Source organism: Otolemur garnettii, unplaced genomic scaffold (genome assembly GCF_000181295.1).
Source record: "Otolemur garnettii isolate 467f Iridium unplaced genomic scaffold, OtoGar3 scaffold00002, whole genome shotgun sequence".
Taxonomy (NCBI): domain Eukaryota; kingdom Metazoa; phylum Chordata; class Mammalia; order Primates; family Galagidae; genus Otolemur; species Otolemur garnettii.
This window is the reverse complement of record NW_003852397.1, coordinates 29,011,147-29,034,184: the sequence shown is the minus strand read 5'-3', so window position 1 is coordinate 29,034,184 and position 23,038 is coordinate 29,011,147. Positions and strand designations below refer to the sequence as shown.

The 23,038-nt window shown below is 41.4% G+C and overlaps 1 pseudogene; it reads right to left on the bottom strand.

Moving 5' to 3' along the window:
- LOC100961257 overlaps positions 1 to 23,038 on the bottom strand; it is a 179,625-nt pseudogene that overhangs the window by 154,575 nt on the left and 2,012 nt on the right.

The following is a 23,038-nucleotide window of genomic DNA, read 5'->3' as shown; positions in this document are numbered from 1 at the left end:
TTGTTAATGTTCCTCCTCCTGTGGTCAGGGACTGCGTTTTATACCCTCCTCTATTCTCAGCATTGAGGACAGCATCTGAAACATAGTAAACATTCAATAAATATTTGTTAATTGCTGTTAATTAATATACTTAATTTACTACTTCACTTTGGCCTCAGACATTCTCTGGCTTTCTGGGGCTCAGGATTGCTGTTTTAAATAGGCTATTTTTTCTTAAGCAATAAGTAAACCATCATTTCTACCCTTGAAGGAAAATGGGAAATGAGACCACCCTTGGTCACAAACCTCAAGATGTCCCTTGGTTCTCTGAGGTGCATTGTGCCGAGATAGAACATCATAAGCTTCCCCCACATAGCTCTAAAGAATGTAGGTACAAACAGCTGAGTATACAACCCATGGACCGGAGCCCAGTGAAGTCACTACTCTGGGGGCCCAGGACTGTCATCACTGTCCTTGCAAGTCCGTGCTTCTGGACTCTTGGGCTGGAGTTACACACCTGCTGTCCAGTTGAGAGCTCCGGCCGCAGCAGACTGGATTCAAATTCAGCTTGACTTGGGGCTCTGGGCTGTGTGTTGATCCCCTCTGGAGCTCAGTTTCTCCGACTGTGAAATGGGAGAGGATATAACCATTTAGCATACTTTAGTCTGCACCCAGATCACCTGGGGATCTTAGTACAATGCATTTCAGGCTCTGGAGCCCACATTTGAAGAAGCAAAGTCACGGGGCAGTAAATGAGACAACAGTAGGAATAAAAGGAGGTAAGCATTATAGCAGATTATTAATAATTATTATCAGTAGTAGCATTTGGGTTGAAACACAGGAAATTGCCACCGGCTGGGTTTGAATGAGACTCTTTCTGACCCTGAGTCCTTTCATGCAAGTTTTGTGATTCCCTCTGAAAGCTCCTTCAGACCTTCCCATAAGTCCCAATGTAACTACAGAAGTCAAGGGCACAGTGAGAAGATATTTTATTACCTGTGTATTTATGTATGGGTTTTTGGGGTTTTAAAACTGGCAATTAAAACCTTGTAAATTTGTATTATCAACAAAATAAATGTAGACGGGTTAGTTACTCATTGCTAATAAATTTGATCATTCATTTATAAAACGAATGTTCGCCCAAGAATCACAGAGCACTCTATAAATATCGCTTCGTGAAGCCACAAACCACCTTGACAAGGAGGGCACACAGCACCCCTGAGGGGTTAAACAAACCCTCCTGGGCCTGGGGGTGGGAGGCCAGTGCCCAAATTCCAGCCCCCTGGTCCTCTTCCAGTACTCAGGCTCAGTTTCTGCCCCAGGGAGCCTGACTCTTTGAAGCACTATATCCGTTTGGAAGCATTTCAAATCAGCTTGCCTGGAGGCTCCACCCCAGATAGCCCCAGGAACCTGTCTTAGGAGCTAGAGAAAACCATATTTCTCTCCAGTGAGAGGCTGAGGAGGACCAGCCTCCCCGCTGTCCTCTGTTCCTATCAAGCACTCCAAGTAATTCAGCTACTGTTGAAGAGGTAAGTTTCAAGCCAACTGGCCCAGCTACCAGTGGCAAGTAATAAAACAAAACAAAACAAAATTGGTTTCTCAGCCAATATTCTCCCTTTCAAGTCTTACCCAGCTGCGGGTCCTCTTCACTTCTCCCCCATAAATGGACTCAGTAAAGGTGCAGTCACAGTGCCCTGGATGGAGCAAAGCTTTGGTGGCCAGGTTTGAATACCAGCCCCACTGCTGCAAGTGACCACAGACCTCATTTTCCTTAGCAGAGAATTGGCATTATTACATCCAGTGTCATCTGGAGGCTTTGAGGGTGTTTAGAAATAATATGTGATAAGCTCCTGGCATGGTAAGTGGAATTTATTACTGTTAGTAGAGTTGGTGCCAGTTGTGATATTGGCCATAGATGCAGCACCCACAACAGTGTCAGGCCAGATGGTGACTTTGAGGAACCCTAACAGTCAAAGTATATATAGTGCTTCCATGAGTCCTACACACAGTGAGCAGGACAGTTCCTGCCTCCTTTATAAGTACCCTACGTGAGCTCAGGCTGCCTGGTGGGTCATCTTACCCCTTCTTCCCAAATTCTTAACCAGGCCATCCTCTGGAAATACCTTCCTGCCACTTGTTTCCAGACCGGTTGATATCACTTCTCTCTGATCGTAAGAGGAACCAGAATCCCTGCATCCACAGGGCTGATGGGGAGAGGTGACAGTCACTGCTTCTAGCCTCAGCCTGCTGGGGGACCCCACACCACCAGGTCTACCTTTGCCCAGCTCCTGTAGCATTCACCCACTCTTTTTCTTTCTTTCACTAGGCCTCTTGGGCTGCATGTTCAAGGTTTCTCATCATACATTACACCTTAGTTACTGATTTCTTCCTAACTAATGTTTATCTCTGTCTCCTCTTGATTCAGTCTCTGAAAAGGCAGGATTCAGTGTCATTTACTGAGCTTTATTCCAGTCCTGTAGAGAGGTGGGAATTTAAGGAGAACTTAACAATATTCTGTTCCTCACTGTTGCCATTAGTTGATCAACAGAGAAAATCACAGAATCACAGAATTTCTGAGCAGAGAAAAATCACATTCTGAGCAAAAGATAGAGGATAGTAATCTTACTGAGACATGTCTCTCGAAGGGAAAAGCTCTATAAAACTGTTCAATATATCTTTCTATTAAAGGGCTTCTGGGTAGCCCTGGGCTGGGAGTGAATCATCTCCACTGGAGACGTCAAGATAGTCATCACTCTGATCACCTGACATATGAAAGTTCTTCATTTCTAATGGAAACATGTAAGAAATGCTTCCATAAGAAAGGCCAGAGGCCAGTTCATCAGTGCTTGGCTTGCTTGTGACCACCCTGAATCAGCCATCCAACCAAAGAGACATGTTCTCTTAGATCAGATGATTTGAGAACGGTGTGCTGGAATTTTCACAGTTACCATTTCACAAACATTACTATGAGCAAGTCCAGATCCAATAATTCCTTATTGGAAGCCATCATTAATACATTTTTCTTGAAAGAATAAATGTTGCCTGTAATCATTTCTTATAAAGGGAACTTCTAAGGATTTTTAAAATTTTTTTCCATTGACTTTCAATATGAAATTATCCAAAATGTACTCACGCCTGTGCGCATTTATAAATACGGTTTAAAAATACAGTATGTTTTCTTTGTTTAATTTAAAGGATGCTTAAAAACAACATGTGGGTCGATGTTTTCTGTTGATGCCTGTTCACCGTGGAGCTCGGCTCATCGTTTCATTCATCAGGCACTCCACGTTCTTTCTGAAGTCTATTTCATTCCTTCAGACACATTTAAAGGCTGTCAATCTTTAATTCCCAAAAGCTTCATTCTCTAGTCTTTGCTGATTTCCCCACTGGAAGTTAACCTTGTCTGGGAAATGGCATATTTCGGCTGTTCATTCCTTAAGTTTTCCAAAGCAGGGTATTGTGGCACATCAGGCTGGCATTCTTTTTCTTTAAAGCGCTCTGCTGAGATACAATTCCCATACCATAAAATCTTCCCCAAAGTGAACAATTCGGCGGTTTTTAGTGTATTTATAGTTATCCTCTCATCACCGCACATCCAACCATTTTCATTACCCCAGGGAGAAACCCCACACACAGTAGTACACACCGGCATTCGCTCCCCTCTCACCTACCCCCAAGGCCTAGGCAGCCACTCTGGACATTTCATATCCATCACATCACACAACATGCTACTTTTGAGACTGGCTTCTTTCACTTAGTGTAATGTTTTCAAGCTTCATCCATTTGGTATCAGGTAAGGGTATTTTATCCTGTTTATCTGTTCTATGGACATGCTACTTTTTGTTTCTGAATTTATCAGTTGTTGGGCATTGTTTCCACTTTGGGGATGTTTTAATAATGCTGCTGTGAACATGGAATGCGCAAACTTTTGCATGGCTACGTGTTCAGTTCTCTTAGGTAGATACTTAGCTGTGAAATTGCTGGGTCATCTGCTAATCCCATGTGCAACATTTTCAGGAGCTACCAAATTATTTTCCACCATGGCTGAGCCAGTTTGCAGTTCTACTAAGAACGTAAGAGGTCTCAGTTTTGGCATATCCTTGCCAACACTTGCTATTGTCACTCACTCTGGGAAGGACCCACCTTGATTATCAGGCTTGAGTTCTAAGTCTGAAACTTTATTTCAGAAGATGAGTTTGAGGAAAAGAGTAGTTTTGGAAAACTTACTTCATGAAACATTTTTCCATAAACTTGTCATTGAGCCCCTGACTCTCAAGAAGACCCAGGATGTTGGAAGAAAGAAACCACTGGGTCCCAGCACAAGGAAGCCCTTTGTGGGGTCCTCCTCATGCTACGATTTGCAAATAGTGAACCTTTAGTAGATCATTGTCTGACCGTTGGTGGCCTCACAGGTGAAATGAAGATGGCATTTCCATTATTCATTACAACAAAATGGGACATGAGTATAAACATATCTAGAAGGTCTCATGGACCACCCCCCTAGACAGGCACTCCAAGTTCTTTCTGAGGTCCGTAGTTCCGTGGCGATGCCTCTAGATATCCTACCAGAGGAAAGGGAAGTCCTGGTCAGTTTTGGTAAATGTTCCATGTGTGTGACAAGAATGACTCTTCTCTGCTGAGTACAAAGATTTTACACAAACATCACATATGTGACCCACACACAGTGGGCCACGGAACTAACAAAAAGACATGGTAATTGTGTACGTCAGACCTCATTTGTCTTTGTTGATGTCTTGATTTCCTTGATGGGCTGGTTGCTGAAGAAGTGGACAGTTTCCCACACTGCCTATTCACTGTCCCTTTCTCCTCATGTTTCCTCATATCTTTACAGGAGTGGACGCTGGCTAGTTGTCTCCTAAGGGCTCTGATCCATCCCCATGTCTGTGAGTGCCTGATAAAACTTTCCCAATATCCCAAGAGCAAAAGAAATGTGTGCATTAAGGCCTGCGAAGTGACGGAGCATGTTTGTGAAGAGCAGAAGTTTCAGAGACACACAGACCCAAGTGCAAATATTAGCACCATCACTCCCAGCTTATGAGCTTGGGGAGGTAACTCATTCTCTCTATGCCGCAAAGTTCCTGTCTGTAAAATGGGAAGATTACAGGTACTTTCTACATGAGGAGGCAGGGGGCGTGGGTGGGCACTGACCACAGAGCTGCAAACAGGAGCCCAGTAAGCTTTTAGCAAATGCTGCCTTCTGTTGATCACAACAGACGACCCCATCAGCAGCAGCCACAGCTGTTAGCTTTCCTGAAGCACGGAGCTTGTTCTGGGCAGTCAGCCAAGAGCTGGGGTTGTAGCAGCTCATTTAATCCTCACAGCAAACCTATGAGGGTGCCATGACAGCCATTACCATCTTACACATGAGGCCACCAGGGTCCAGAGGGATGGGGCAGCCCGCCCAAGTTCACCAGCCAGTGGTGGTTCTTGAACTACGCCTCTACTGTGGGAGCCTGGGCTCATCTGATGCTCAAGTGGGTCATGGAACTGACAAAAAAACATATCACAAAAGGGACTCTTTGTCCCACATCCCTTTGTGTGGCCTGCCAGAAGTGCCCCGCAGCACCAGACTCTTCTCTGGGTGGCTACTGTGGTTCTTCTTTTGTGTCTGGGGAAGAACCGTGTTCGATAGGAACCAGCTGCCAGCTAGCCACATCCCTCCCCTGTGCTTCCAAGACAGCGCCTGGGTCTGTGACAACAGGGCCCTCATTGACTTCTTTGTTACAAGTAGAGCTGGAAACATCTCAGATAAAATTTGTGCTGAACACCCGGCAAACGATTCTGCACAATCAAAAGTCACCATTAGGTCACATCTGTAAATAGCATGTTACACTTCCAGAAATTAACACTGCTGGATTCAAGCCCCAGCTTCCCAGTTTCAACTTTAAAAAAAGAAAAAAATGTATATATATACACACACACACACACACAATATCCAGGGCAATAAAGAAACTTTAAAGACAGAAACCAAGCAATCAATAAGTATGGTGAATAGACTGGTATGGTTGCCCACTTTTCTCCCACTTCCACCCAGAACCCACTTTTGCTTCCAGTCGTAGCCACAAACAATGGAGTAGATGTGTCTCCTCCCAAGCTTGTTTATTTGTAATTAAATGCACATATATGTGCACATCAACAAATTTCTTTTGCAAAAATATTTTGTTTCCACACAACTGGTGCCGCAATGTGTGTATTGTTTGGAAAATGGCTTTGCATGCTTTATTCACTTTACAATAGGTTCAGAAAATCTCCCCAAGTCTGTGCGCACATACACCAGCATCATTCTTTATCAATCACTGAGGGTTGCCCAGGTATGGTGTGCCACTACATAACCTGTCTCTAAACTTGTCTTTCTGAGTGGACATTTGGGTTGTCATGGGGACAGACTCTAGCATAGCTCCCAGTTATTGCTACCTCCTGGCATTCATGTTCCTATGAAAGAAATCCTTTCCCCATGAGTGTGGGGTGGCCTCCTGACTTGCTTCCAATCAGTAGAATAAAGCAAAGGCATTGAGATGTCTCTTCTGTGATTATGTTTAAAGAGATTATAACTTTCCTCTTCTTTTGCTGGTTTATAAAAAGGCCCGCGTGGCAAGGGACTAAGGGCAGTCTCTGTCCATAGCCTACAAGTAACTGGGTCCTGCCAATAGCCCTGTGAGTTTGGAAGTGCATCTTTCCCCATCAGAGGCACACATGAGTCCCTAGCCCCAGTCGGCACCATCCTGGAGGCCTGTGAGAGACACTGAAGCCAGAGGACCCAGCTAAGCTGAGCCTCTATTCACGGTCCCACAGCAAGTGAGATACTAACTGGGTGTTTTTTCAAACTGCTAAATTTGCGGTAATTTGATATATAGTGATAACTGATATAGCTTTGTCCTGCTTTCTATTATAAACAATACTGGATAAACTGACCTTGATCAGTTCTGATCAGTGGAGTATTCTAGGCTCAATTCCGAGACCTAATGACTGTTCAGTCTGAGTAAGGAAATGTTTGACACAGATAAGTAACCCTAAATGGTCCTCTAAAAATATATAGCAGTGACAACCATGCAAACAGGATGAACGTCCCTACTTTTCCTTGTGGCTTTGCCAAATGAAGATCACTGATCATTGCAATAATATCAATCAAGAAGATCAATATTGCATTGCTTTGATTGTATTTTTCCCATTACAAGTGGAAAGGTGACCATCTTTTTATTAATCCATTGGCCATTTTCCCCTCTTCTTCTGAGTCTTGCCTCTTGATTTACTCTGTTTTAATCCTATTTCAATTCACAGCTAATGATAGCTATGAAGAACACATCTGGAGGCATACAATGACCTTCCACTCCAGGGTGATGCTGGTGTTGATCATACAAAGAGTTATCCAGCTTCTCCACTGTACAATTACTACTATTTCCCTTGCAACTACTAAGGAATTTATGGAAAGATTCTTTGAGACCATTCAGATATCCTGCTCCTCACTTAACTATCCCCCTGGATCTAGCATCCTTTGATGATGCTGCCTGAACAAAACTTTCCTATGGTAAATGCAAAGTGATGGCTTCACAACTGCAGCACTTCCTCCACATTTACCTGTCTGCATTCTTCACAGGTAAGATTTTCCCTTTACCTCATTTATCCATTATTAGTAGTGTAGATTCAGTTTCCTGGTTTTCTCAATGGTTTATGATTTACTACCATCCTTAATTATACTGGTGACCAAATTTTCTTGGATTTAGTCAGTGGAAACCCCTACAAGTTGACTATTATCTCCTTGTGATATGCCTGCCTTCTCTTCTCTTTGTTTATTTCTTCCTTTCTTTTCTTTCTCTCTTTCTTTCTATTTGTTTCTCTTTTATTTTCTTTCCTTTTTTTAAGTCACGCTTCAGGCTCACCTTTTACCTACCTACCCAGACCCGTAATCGGCCGTTTCTCTGACATTTCTGGTTCTTTTTAATATCCAAAGGTATAGGTGACCAAGGCCTGAGCACCAAATGTGCTTGTTAAAATGGACCCATTTTAAATGCAGTTTGGTGAATTTGGATGACTGTATTAACTTTTATAACTACCACTACCCCTAAAAGTATCCTTTCCTTTCTCGCTCTTATGCAATTTCCTCTGTCCAAAATGATCCCCTTCCCTGCTCTCCCTAACTCTTTCTGCAAAACTCTGTTCAAATGTTTGCTCCTCTTAGATTTTTAAAAATTTTACTCAGCAAAGCTACATGGTTTCTTCTTTGTCCTTATAGAATGGAAAGTAGAAGTGCACACTTGGCATTTCTTCAGCAACTCTAATGAATATTGATTCTCTTACGAGTTGTGTGTCCTGGAGAGAGTGAATCAACCTCTCTCTGTCCAGTGCTTGATTTCCCATCTGTACATTTAACCTCCAAACTCTCTCTCAGGTCTTTGCCCATTTGGACATCTCCACAGTCATCACTCTAGCATCTCTGTCCTAGAAATCTGTCTAGTCTCCCAAATTTCACCTTTGGGTCATTAAAATTCATTCTTTGTAAGGCAGTCAATTCATCTTAAGAGCTTAAGAAATGCCAATCATTTCCTCGTTAAAAATTCTTAACATTTTAGGTATAAGAGGAAGGTAACATGACAGGGGACATTGATAAAAAACCTGCAGCTAACATCATAATCACTGGGGAACAACTGAAAGCCTGTCCTCTAAGATCCAGTACAAGGTGATGATGCCCATTGTCACCACTTCTATTCAACATAACGCTGCAAATGTTAATACTTGCAAGAGCAACCAGACAAGAAAACAAATAAAGAACATCCGCATTAGGAAAGAAACCGTAAAATTATCTCTACTTGAAGATGACACGATCCTAGGTGTAGAAAACCCAGAGAGTCCCCCCCCCCCACAAAACCTATTAGGACTAATAAATAAGATTAGTAATGTTGGAGGATAAAAATATCAATATGCAAAAATCAGGACCACAAATAACAACCTAGCTGAAAAATAAATCAAGAAAACAATCTCATTTATAATAGCATTTAAAATAATATGTAAGAATAAATCTAGTCAAGGAGGTAAAAGATTTGTAGTCTAAAAAACTGTAAGACACTGATGTAAGAAAATAAAGATGGTCCAAATCAATGGAGAGATATCCTATGTCCACGAATTGGAAAAATTAGTATCATTAAAATGTCTACACTACCCAAAGCAATATATAGATTCAACACAATCTCTACCAATTTCCAATGGCATTTTTCACAGAAAGGGGAAAAAAAATCTTTAAATTTATATGGAATCATAAAATACCTCAACTGAGCAAAACAATACAGAGAAAGAAGAACAAAGTTGGAGGCATTACACTTCCTGATTTAAAATTATATTACCAAGTTACAGTGATCAAAACATCAAGGTACTGACATCAAAACAGAAACATAGACCAATGGTATGGGAAATAAATCCAAATATATCCAAATATAAATTAGTCAGCTAAGTTTTGAAAAGGGCCCCAAGAGGACATGATGACAGAAAGGATAGTTCCTTCAATGAATGGTTCTAGATCTTCACATGCAAAAGAATGGAAGTGGACACTTGTATCGCGCCGTACACAAAAAGCAACTCAAAACAGATTAAATATCTAAATGTAATACCTGAAACTTTATGATTTCAGGTTTCATACTCCTCAAAGAGAACACAGGCGTAAAGCTCATTGGCCCTGGTAATGACTTCTTTGTTATCACACCAAAATCTCAGCCTACCAAGGCAAAATAAGTTACAAGTTTCTTTTTAAGTTTACATTAAACTTAAAAGCTTCTTTACAGCAAAGGAAACAATCAATAAAATGAAAAGGCAACCTAGGGATTGGGGAAAATGTTTTTTTAAACACCTATCTGATAAGGCATTAATATTAAAAATTGAGAAAGAACTCTTCCAACTCAATAACAAGGGAAAAAACTGATTTAAAAGTGAGCAAAGGACCTGAATAAACATCTCTCCAAAGAAGACACAAAAATGGCCAACAGGTATAAGAAAAAGTTGTCAACAGAATAAGTCGTCAGGGAAATGTAAATTAAACCATTATGAGACATACCTCATGCCCCTGAGGATGGCTACTGTCAAAAAGACAACAAGAGGTAACAGACGTTGGTGAGAGTGTACTAGTACTAGTACTCCAGTGGTCGAAATGTAGATTGGTGCAGCCATTATGGAAAATAGTACGGAGCTTCATAAATAAATTAATAATAGAACCACCATATAATGCTTCCTCTGGATATACAACCAAAGAAGATGAAATCATCACCTCATAAAGATATCTGCATTCCCACGTTCACTGCAGCATTATTCACAAAGCCAAGATATGCTAACAACCTGAGAGTCCACTGATGGGCAACTGGGTAAAGAAACCGCGATGTATACTGTATATACATGTATACACACACATCTATTCCACTGTCCATATACGTGCAATAGAATAGTATTTGGCCTGAGAAATAGGCTGGAAGGAAATGCTACCAACTGCTGCAGTATGAATAGACCTAGAAGGCTTTATGCCAGGAAAAATAAGCTGGAAGTGGAAAGAAAACTATTGCATCATGATTTCACTTATATGTGAAATAAAAAAAAAAAAAAGGAAGGAAGAATGTAAGAAAGAAAAAACCCATCCAATATACCTCGATAGGAAGTAAAAATAAAACATTGTTTACCAGGAGCTGGGTGGGACAGAGGAAATGGGAAGGGGCAGGTCACAGGATATAAAGCAGCAGACACGTAAACTGAACAAGTGTGAAGATCTAAGGCAGGAGTCCTCAAACCACGGCCCGTGGGCCACATGCAGCCGGCCTAGGACATTTATCCGCCCACGGGGTTGTTTTTGCCGCCGCTACCTGTCCTGCTTAGCAGCCCGCTCATCCCGGGGCCTGTAGTCCAGCCCTCCAACGGTCTGAAAGACAGTAAACTGGCCTCCTGTTTAAAAAGTTTGAGGACCCCTGATCTAAGGTCAAGGAGAGGACTGTGGTTAATAAAATTAGAGACTGGGGTTAAATAAGTAGATTGTAGCTGCCTTTGTCACAGAGTAACTATGGAAGGGGATAGGTATGTTAATTTGTTTCACTACAGTAACCATTTTACTATCACTATGTATCTCATAACATCATGTGGTGGACCTTAAATATACACAATAAAATTTGTTAAAAGAAATGCCAGATGCACCCACAGGCTGTTCACACTCAGTGGCTGGTGCTACAGTGAGGAGGTTCCTCCCCCCACCACATGGCTTGAAGGGAAGGACCTTCTGGGGCAAACCTCTCCTCACTCAGGTCACACCGCACCCCCTTAACTCGCTTTTAGTGAGTTCATTCAATTCTCCAGGCACCGTCCTGCTCCTGGAGCTCCTTCCCTGTCTCACCTGCTTACCTGCCCCTTATCCTCCCCCTTCCTCCATCCTCAGACAGCCTCCTACTGACCTCCCTGAAGTCAAATCCCCCACTTGTACTCTTCTAGCTCTTTTCACTTTTCTTGGTAGCACTTACCACAGTTGTACCATCTCCTTGATGTTTTGTCATATTTTTGATGAAAGTTAGTCTCCCTGACTGGATTCTAACCTCACAACAGCAGGCAGTGTGCCTCTCCTAAGACGGACAGTGCGTATGGTGGGAAGCACGAGTCCCCCCAGAGCTGGTGCTGGGATGAGTGAGACAGCACAGCATGATGTGGCACAGTGCAGACGGGTCAGCTCGATGCCAGGGCTTCGTTAAGATATTGCTGCGCCACAAAGGATGGGTTTTTAGACGTATTTTCATCACCCTACTTGTAATTTTCTACCTCCTTTAGATGTCTGTCTTCTCTGCTATTCCAAAAATTCACTGAAGATGGAAACTAAGTTTCAGTCCTCCGATCCCTCCATCGCCTTGGGATGGTTAGTCCAGGCTTGGTTAGTAAGGGCTCAGTAAGTGTGTGGGGAATCAATAGGTGACTGAATGGGGAAATGACGTTATTGAACCTCTGTGAGTAGGAGAGAATCTAACTCCTGGGTTATTTACGAGGGTTTAGCTGGGTTGATATTTGCAACTGCAAGTTCTCTGTTAAATAAATGTGCAAATATGCAGTCCACTAGGTAAATGTGAGGGATGTGGGTTCTCGGCCCTACCACAGAAGTGTCACATAGGGGGCAGAGAGGAGTTTGTGGCAGGGTCAATCTTCTCTCCACATATGCAGGACATCATCTGTCTCTGTTTAGAAAACCCTGGCATGCTCATCAGATGTTTCTCCTCTCAAGGCCATAACACATTTTCCTAACCATGCCTTACACATTTTTTTATTAGCTGTGGGATACAATAGATTTTTTTCTTAAATTGCTCTCTACTGTTCTTTAAAGGCATTGCTATTCTTGTTCATTTAATCGAACCTTAATTGGATTGTGCAATATTCAAAGCAAGCCAAATGCTCCATTTGAATTTTTTGCCCAATTATTTATGATTATTTGTTCCAACATATATGTGAAATTCTTTTTACTTTCTCCCAAAAGAATGCCACAGATTGAATACAGCCCCTTCCCCAAACCCCACTGTACTTGCAAACAAAACTCCGTCTGTTCTCTGACTCCTAATAAAAATTGTGACAATGCCATATCTTCCCAACAGACCTGGTGAATGATGAACAATTTGGTCATGCTGGCCATTTAGCACCATGAGAGCCACAGTGCCTGAGCCACTTGTATCTGAGAGGTTTGTTTGGGAAGGTGACTCCAATGAGTCACGTATAGAAGAATGAGCCTTGTCACTGACTATCTGCTTGGGCTGCTCCTTCCAGTTCTGAATGAGAAACTTAAAGATGGCTGCCATCTATTTAGTATTCATCTCAGAGTCATGAAGTGATCCACATTTTCCATTTAAATTGTATTGGTGTGAATCTTGTGTAGGAAATTGAATCATGTTTTCAATTCCCTGTATCCTAGAACATAATGCTTTTTCTTCAAAAGTTAATAGGGCAGTGTCTTGGGGTTTTTTCTCAATGTCTTGTCAAAGCAAAAGAAACCTTTTCTTCAGGGCCAGCATTCATCCTGTGTGCCTGCCTTTGGTCTGACTGAAAAAGAAAATGATTCAGTCTTCCAACTGGCTATTCTCTGGTTGCTTTAATTCATGGGAAGCCAAGAAGGAAAAATTGGTAGGTTCAACAGTGTTGGACAAGGATAAACAGAATCATATCGCATTAACTGTAATTTATAGCACTTCAACACACCCTTGCTTCTGCCAAAGCAGGCAAAGATAGGGCCCCATAGAAAAAAAGGGAGAATGAAGGAGGGCTGCGGGGCTAACAGAGAATCTGAATTTCTATTTTCTATGTTGGAGTTTGAGAATTAGAGCCCTATCAGCACTTTCTTGAATGTTTTGCTCATTTATGCTATAAAAATAAATATCACACAATATTTTCTGGACTCAGCCTCGTCTGTTGCTAAAACCAAAGCCAGCTCGCTTCCAAGTAGACTCACTGAGTCTCGTTTCATAAGCGTGGACATTTTCAGGCTGGCAGGCGGCCACTCGAGGAGTTATTGAAATTCAATTCAAGATGATGTACTCTGCATGAAAATGCCCATTTATGAGCATTCAAAAGGATGAAGAATTTCACAGGAAGATGACAGCAACGACAACTTCTAGGACCACGCAGTGTTGCCTGGAGATGATTACTCCTGAAACACACACACACACTCCTTCTCCCTCTGAGAGCTTTGCTGGAGAGCTTTCTAAAGCCTGGGACTGTTTGTGTTCAGATGGAATCTCTATATATGAAGCTATTTATTACAGGCTGAGAAAACAAATACATGCAATGGGGGGGGTGGTGGAATTTGCAGCTCAAATACCCATAGCAGGGTCAACATCATGGATCCAAACCAGATCAGAGCTGTGGGCTGAGAGGACCATTTTGTAACCTGAAATCTCCCCAACATGTTCAGAAGCAGAACATCTGGAAGTTATGTTCTCTCTGTAGAACCCTGGGAAACACCGATAGCACTTTTTTTCCAGCACTTGAGCTAGGAACAATTTTTCTAGCTAAAACCATGGCTGTTATGAATATGCAACTCAACAACTCAACTCTAAATATTATACATTTTTAAAAGCTGTCTTTCTCTCCCAGAAGAATGAAATAATCTCTACGAGGACAGGAACTTGATCTAATTGACCGCTTCCTCCCAAGGACCCGAACAAGCATCCTCAGAACCACTATGTGGTCAGAATGCTTGTGCCTGATCATTTTAGAATCCTTCCAGCAAACTCATCTGCTCCCATGAGACCCAGCAGTGGAGCAGGCAACGTCATAGACTTTGAAAGGAAATTATGGGCATGGAGAATGCTTGGTGGTTAAAAGTCTATTCAGCAATATAATTTCGCCCTCTACATTTGAAGAAGACCACCATTGTAAAATTTTAGAGTTGGTAATTTCTTGTGCATTTCTTAGTTCCATTCTGTTGGACACCAGCAACTGGTAAAAACAAAGTCGTAGAATCATCGGCCTAACCTGTTCTCACCTTGTTGAGAATTTTTGCTTAAAATCTAAGTCAGATTAGGAGACCTGGTCCTCTACTTAGCCAACTAACATTAATTTGTGACCACAAAATAAAGTTATCACATGAGGAGTTTTCATGGTGTTGTACAATGTCCCGAAGTCAGGGATGTCCAGGGTCTACTTCCACATAGGAGCCAGGGTAGCTTTGTGTTTGCAAAGTGGAGACATGGTTCACACACTCGATACATAGTCACTCAGCACAACTTTGTGACTTCTTATGTGTCAGGAGCTGTTCTGGACCCTTGGCAGATAGCAGTGAATAAGACCAAGTCTCTTCCCCACTGATTATTTCATTCTTATGAATAAGAAAGATGGTTTACAAAAAATATGTAACAGAAGATCAGTTAGTGATAAGAGCTATGAAGAAAAAGAAGGGTGAGGAGGCAGAGGGGAAGGAAATGAGGATAGGTTGGTTATTCAGGAAGGCTTCTCTGCGGAGGGAACGTTGGAAGGATTGTCTTAAGTAAAAGCACACCCTCAGTGGTAATAGGGACAGCTGACATCTGACAAGACCTCAAAGGGCCTTTGGTCTGAAACAGGATCACACAATGACATAAAAACAATCAGACAAGAACAGTTCATTGCACAACCCTATTTGAGTGCTGAAAATAATTGGAAACATCTTGTTTCTTCCACTAGGTTGGCAGAACTTTACTGAGGCACCCAGAAAAGGGAAAAGTAAGTAAGGTAAATTCTAAAATATCTGTGTCCACCTGGTTATAATAAAAATCTATGGATAAGTTATGTAGGACCCAAGTATGTACTTGCAAGAAGTCTTTACCTTTAATGCCTCTTAGTCTGTTCCAGGTGCTATGACAAAAACATAGCCTGGGTGGCTTATAAACAATAGAAATTTATTTGTCCAGTTCTAGAGGCTGAGAAGTCAGGATCAAGGCATCAATAGATTCTGTGTCCTGGTTCACAACAACCATCTCTGGCTGCAATGTCCCATGGCAGAAGCAGAAAGGGACCTCCTTGGGTCCCTTTTATAAGGGCATTAATCCTATTCACAGGGGCTCCACTCCCATGACCTAATCATTTCCCAAAGTCTCTACCTTTAAGCACCATCACTTTGTGAATTAGCTCTCAATATATGAATTTGGAAGGGAGAGCATAATCCTTTAGTCTACAGCAATTCCTAAATATTACTTATTATCTTCCATAGTCTACCTCAAAAGAGAGGCAATATGTGTTGTAGCAGAAAAACTGCCAACACTGGGGACAGAAAGATGGCAGGTAAAGTCTTGGTTCTGCAATACCTACCATGCAGAACCTCAATACCTAGCTGTGTCTCATATTGTCATCTGTGTCTGTTTCCATGTTTGGAAAACGAAAATGGTCGTGTCTGTTCTGAGGGTTGTGTGGTAATTATTAACAGTAATGTTAGTAAAGGCCTATTCCATCCAACTAGTGGTAGAGAGTTAGTCATATATATGTACATATATATGACATATAGATAGATAGACTGCTATACAGAAAAACAGAGAGAAAAAAATTCTTCCCCTAAAAAGCAAATGAATAAACTAGTACCTAAGAATAATTTTCTTCCACCCTCCCCAGAATCACTATCTTCAAATCTTAATTCATAAGTCCTATATACTCACTATATACTTAATTCATAACTCCTATATACTCATTCATAAGTCCTTAATTCACAGTCCTATATACTCACAGATTGGGTATGTATGTTACAGAGGTCTTTCTAAGAGTATATATTATATAAACTTCTGTTTCAATAATGACGTCTGTGCACATTGTCTCTTAAAACTTTGGGACTTATGCTTTGGTAAAGAAAACTAACTCAGATTAATTGATGACAATTCTTTTTTTTTTTGAGACAGAGTCTCATTATGTTGCCCTCAGTAGAGTGCCATGGTCTCCATTACAGTTCACGGCAACCTCAAACTCTTGGGCATAAGTGATTCTCTTGCCTCTGCCTCCCAAGTAGCTTGGACTGTAGGTGCCCACCACAACACTCAGCTATTTTGTTGTTGTTGTTGTTGTCATTGTTGTTTAGCAGACCCAGGCCAGATTCGAACCCACCAACCCCATTGTATGTGGTTGGCGCTCTAACCACTGAGATACAGGAACTGAGCCAATTGATGACAATTCCAACCTGAATTAGTGGTGCTATAATCCACAGACTATTTTAAGAAGTTTAGCCTTTCAAGCAAACCCTTTAACTAGAACTAGGACAACCTCGTGCTACCCACAGAAGTATGAGATTAATTGGTACAAGTGGGTGTAAAACAAACAGCTGAAATTTCAGTTAAACCTTCATCCTTCACGCCTCCATCTATACATTTATCCAACCAGTCAATAGTTACTATGTGCCAGGCATCTGTTCACATGGTTGGGATTCAGCAATAAATAAGACATAACCACTGCTGACTTCCTGGAGTATATATGCAAGTTCAAAAGGCAGATAAACACAAGTAAACCCCTGAATTGACACATAATTTGAGGAGTTGAAAAGTGCTATAAAGAAATGCATGCATATGCTGACACATAGAGACCAAGTAGGAGCTCAGGGCGGGGGTGGGGGAGTGAGGTGGGGTGGGGTTGTAGGGTGGTCAGGGAACACCTCTCAGAAGTGACATGTGACTCAAGACACTTGGGAAATGTAAGACTGAGTCTGCAAAGATTTGGGGGAAGGGCATTCTAGGCAGAGAGGGCCATCACAGCTAGAGTGAGCAGTCAGGAGAGAGTGGTGTGACATGAGATTAAGAGGGAAGCAGGACCCAATCTTAGAAGGCATCACAGGCTATAGTAAGTTATGAGAAGACTTTGACTTGTATTTGCTTATATCCTAATAAAGAAGTGATTTGATTTCTCTCTTTTTAATGATTCTAATTGCTATGGGAGAAAAGAACCTGTGTGCTGTTGCAGGCGATGGCTGGGTCTGGAGATGAAGAGGAGAGAGGAGGACAAAGCCGGAGAGATTCTTTTTTTTTTTAAATTAAGTCATTTGTACATAGATCATGAATACATTCATACCATTATGGGAATCAATATGTTGGTTATTTATACAAATTGGAGTGCTTACATCTTACTAATTAGCACAGCCTTTACCTCATTTACCCAATTACAGTGTTAAGACACTTGTGTTCGACACCTGAGAGATCCAATTATATTTGCAATATGCTCCATAGGTGTGGTTCCCATTTGGATGTTACTACAAAAGTGAACTTGAGAGAAACAGCAGGTATTTGAGGCAGGGCAGCAGGGGGGCGGGGAGGGTTGTCAGAAGCTGGCAGACTAGGATACATTTCACAATAGAAGGGGCAACTTCCCGCTGGAGAAGATGTGAGTGTGAGGGGAAGAGAAACTGCGGACCCTGCTAATGTTCCAGCCGGAGCTCCAGGGCTGCATTGGCTGAGATATGCAGACCAGAAAGGGGCAGATTTGAAGGAGAAATTAGAAGTTCATTTGGGGTGTGTCCATTCCAAATACTCATCACACATGGAGACAGAGATACAAAACAACCAGACAGAAGTGAAACCAATGTCCCTAATTTGCTGCCGAGCAGTTCAGTGTCTAAATTCCAGGAGTAAGCATTCAGTAAATGTGACTTTCTTACCCCTTAAACCAGCAGTCCTCAAACTACAGCCCATAGGCTACATGTGGCCTGCTAAGGACATTTATCCGGCCTGCTGGGTGTTTTTGCCGCCACTGCCTGTCCTGCTTAGCAGCCAACTCATCCCAGGGCCCGCAGTCCAGCCCTCCAACGGTCTGAGGGACAGTGAATTGGCCCCCTGTTTAAAAAGTTTGAGGACCCCTGCTTAAACTTTCAGAAATATTTCACTTTCTTCTTTCAAGAAGTAATTTCTTACTACTGACTTCACTAAGTGAACATATTGGAATTCTAAATTCCATTCTCTTTAAAGTATATATATAACATTTACCAAGACAGAGCATATGCTGGAGCAGAAAAGAAAATCTCAACAAATTTCCAAAAAAAAAAAAAAAAGTATATTTTTCATCTCAGTGGAATAACCTAGAAATCAATAATAGAAAGATAACTAGAAAAATCTCCAAATATTTGCAAATTAAGCAACCTGCCTCTACCTAACCTATAAGCCAAAGAAGTAATTGAAACGGAAATAAGAAAATATTGCAAACTCAACAATAATGAAAATGCAACATATCAGAATCTGTGGGTTGCAGCTCAAGCAGGATTTATAGGCAATTTTGTAGATGTAAATACATATTTCAGAAAAAAATGAAAATAAATGAAAGCTTCCAATTCAATAAGCCATAAATAGGTTAACAATTTATACTCAAAGTAAGTAAAAGAAAGGGAATGATACTGGTTAGGACAGAAAGCTAGGGGCAAGCAGGGATTCAAGAGGGAAGCCTAAATAACCCAAGAGTTGATTTTTTGAAAAGATGAATAAGTTGATAAATTTCTAGCAAAACTGAGAAAGTATGAAAGGAAAGAGGGAGAGGAATTTTCAATCCAGTATCAGGATTTTGAAAGGCCACATCACTACAGGTCATATAGACATTAAAAGGATTATAATGGGTTATCTTGAATAACTTTGCCAATGAATTCAACAACTTAGATGAAATGGATAAATCCCTTGGAAAACACAACTTATCCAAATGAAAACAAGAAGAAATAAGAAAGCTGTTGGAGGAATTGAATCTTTAAGTATAAAATCTTTCCATAAAGAAAACTCCAGGCCCAGATAGTTTCGTAAGTGAAAAGTTCCAAGCATTCAAGAAAAAATTAGCAATCTTACATACACGCTTTTGGAGTTTAGGGAAAGAAAACATTTTTAAACTCATGTTTTATGAGGTCAGTATAATACTGATACCAAAATATGAAACATTATAAGAAACCTACAGGCTAATCTCTCTCATAAACAAAACAAAACCTTCCAAAAAGTAACTTTTTCTTAAGATACTCCTTTGCTTCAGTCTCTTTTGTTGAGTTAGGTTAACTTTCAGTTCATAGCAGACACTTAGCGGCTCCAAGAAACTTTCCGGGTGGGGAATTTTTCAAACTGAAATCTTGCATTAAGAAGTAGGTGCTATATAGTTCACCTGATACTCTCTAAGATTATATTTGTGTGCCTGGAACAAAATTAATTACCATTCCCCTCTTTGGCTCAAACCTATATTTTGGTCCATTTAAAAAAACATTAGAGAGTCAAATGACATCAGCCCCCTTACCACGACTCATTTTCAGGACACACATCTGCTAATATAACTGATGATAACATTGAGATCATTTCTTATTGTATTTTGTGATGAGTTACAAGTGAAAACAAGCACGTAATCACATATTCGATACATTTGTACATAAAAGACTTTTGTAACCACTTGGCACCGAAACGTAATAAGGATGAAGAGCTGTGATTTCATATGACAACAAATAGCATTTCACTGTCTCCAGTTATTTGCATACAATAAACTGTCACGTAACAAAGATAGTAGTTTAATATTTTCAAATATCTTCATGTGCCATTTTATTAATCTCAGTACTCCCAAAATATTCCAACCTGATTTAGCCATTTTGGAATATACTCCAGTTGAATATCTGCAACATACCTAAGCAACCAAATTAGCTGATTTATTTCACCGCATTGATGGGATGTTTTACATGTGTTTGCAAACCAGTCACTTCCAGGGGATACAGGGCAATGATTCTCAAAATGAGGTGCCACAACCAGCATCATCAGCTTTACCTGGCCGCCGGTGAAAACGGCAGGTTCTCTAATCCCAGTTCAGACCCATTAAATCAGAAATCAAATCAGAAACACATCAATCTGTGCTTTTGCAAGCTTTCAAGTGGTTCTGAGAGCTCTGCTGAAGATCTAGCAGTGATCCATCTTATCTCTTGTTTTCTCGCAACCCATGTGGCATATGGTACTCACATACACAACACTTTCTTCTAAGATACAGTTTTCAAAGAAATAAAATGAAAAAGTTAAGGGTAAATAAAAGGTTACAATAATTTGCTATCTAACTGTTCATGGGAGATTAGTAATGACCCCTCAGATTTGGCTGCAGCACAGATCAAATTGTTAATGCATTGAGGCCTACTTTTCAGACATTTTAACTCCATACTTCTCACTGGAGAATGCTTATCAGAATTGTAAGTGGAGGGGAGTGATGGTACCTGTACCACCATGATCTGCAGATAAACAGGGAAGGATCAATTTAAAGAAGGGCCCCAAAGCCTGGGTTTGAAGTCCACCCCCTCGTTAGCTATGAGACCTTGGGCAAGTCTCTTAACCCTTACTTTTGTCTCAGTTTCCTCATGTGTAAAATAGGAACAATAATTGTTCCCACCTCATGGGATTGTGAGGATTAGATGAAAGGATATAGCTAATGTTCTTTGGATAGGGTTTGGCCCGTCATAAATCCTCAGTGAATGTTAGCAACTATTATTACTAGCTTTGGTACGACTAGATCAAACAAGAGTAATCCGTTCATACATTTTATTCTATAATTGATGACTCAAACTGAGCCTTTTTAATAACAAGTGGCAGAAACTCAGAGCTAGATTAGAAGAAAGAGAAAGAGAGAGAGAGAAAGAGAGAATCTAATGACCTGAATTATAGAAATGGGAACGTGAGTTGTCCTCAAGGATGACTGAAGCCCAGGCCTCAAATACACTCAGACCACCCTCTGACTCGCTCTTCAGTGCTCCTCCGCACATCACCTTCTTTCCCTTCAACAAGACTCGCTTCTTTCATAGGGCAGGTAACTCTGTCACCACCTGTTTCTGGTTTAGTAGTTTCACCTCTGTGTGACCAGAGAAGAGGACCCAGTTAAAGCACTAAGGGATTACGACGGCTCAGCCTGGGTCTTTGCCCTTCTTGGGACCAGTTTCTCCAGCCAGGGGAGGGCTCCCCCCTACCTCACTCACCAGCCCCCACAGCAGGGCCACCCCACTGTGAGTTTGGCTGAGGATTTCTTTCCCTCCAAGGTAGGCCCTGAGCAGCCTTCCTGAGCCATCTGGCCTGAGAGAAGTAACCAGGCATTTTATTCCTTCTTCCTGTTGTTGCTGTCATTCTGGCCATTTCACAATCTGGTCCTTGATGAGTGTCCCATCTTTCATGGCCTTTCTTGTGTCTGACCCCAGGCTGAAAATGGGACTAGTGTTTATTTTACCTGACAAAGTACCCATGGCTGAAAGGCTTGGAGCACTAGAGTACTGTATTTTCTCCCCCTCCAGATGGGGCTGTAATTATAATTTAACTGTCTGGGTCCAACTTAAGGTGAGGAAAAGATATATTAGGTTTGCACACATGTTATTTGCCTACACCCACATCCCTTCAGCTCTCCACATTTCATATGCAACCACCTTCTGGGGGAGCTGTGTGCGTGTGTGTGTGTGTGCGCGTGTACACACAGTCGTGTTATAATTCTCATTTTGCAAAGTTTATGCAAAAACCAAACACCTGGGTTCAGAGTTTCCTAAAGGAGTCATCTGAAGTAGGTGCTTTATGCCAAAATGTCACAAAGATTTATGTGCTTTCATTTATGCATTAAATTGAGGACAGGTGGGAGAATGCTCAAGCCTGAGAGAAACTGATAGCTCGTCTCTCCCTTATATGAGAGACGGCTGTTATGACTACTGCTGGTTTAGATAAAATAGATACAGACCTCGCTAAAAAAAAAAAAAAAAAAAGGCTCATGTTTGAAAAACAATATTTCAGCAGTCAAATAATTACCTCTGTGATCGTGATTTCCACAAACGAGAACCCTGAAGTGGGAGCCCAAGGTGAGTCCTTCCCCCAGCTCAAGCAGAACAGGCAATCCCATGCCCACACAGCCAAGAAAAGCCGAGAAAATGGCCCGGCCTCTGTTCACGCTCATCGAGAAAGGGTTTCTGCAATTGCGGCAAATGGCAGTCCCAACACATTCCATTTTAATGGCTTGCAACAGAGTCAGTTACACACATGTAACCACTCATTTTTTAATTTGATTCTTGTTTCAAACACCTTTTCAGGACCCAATACATCTACGAAATGTCATCACTTGATAGGCCGCTACTCTATGCCTGGCCTGGAAACAAGCGACTCGATGTGCTGAGTATTCACCTGGATTTGAAATAAGAGTGTGAATTTGCATTTCAGAAAGGGAATACCTATTTGAAAAACACAGTCTGCTGGATTTTTCACAAAGGGAAAGGAGAAGTGCACTCAGAAAGCCCGGTGGGCAGCCTCCCCCCTCCCCGGGAGGATAATGGGTGTCCCTCCGATGACCTGGAGCAGACTGGATAAAGCAAATTATCCTGTACACTCAATCCCTTTGAGGTTCCAACTGAGCTTCTGTATCAAATATTTATCAAACCATTTGACTGATTTCTGAAGCCAGAATTTCCTATTTGGAAACCAGAGTTATGTTCCCGCTGAGCAGAAAGGACATCCAATTAGTCCCCATTTCTGTAGGACTTCACTCAATGACATGGGCGCAAATGAAATTTGAAACCACCAAATGATTTCTGATCTTTCCTTGTGCTGGCAATTACTACAATTCTAATAATCTGTCTGCCATTAAAAAAAAAAAAAAA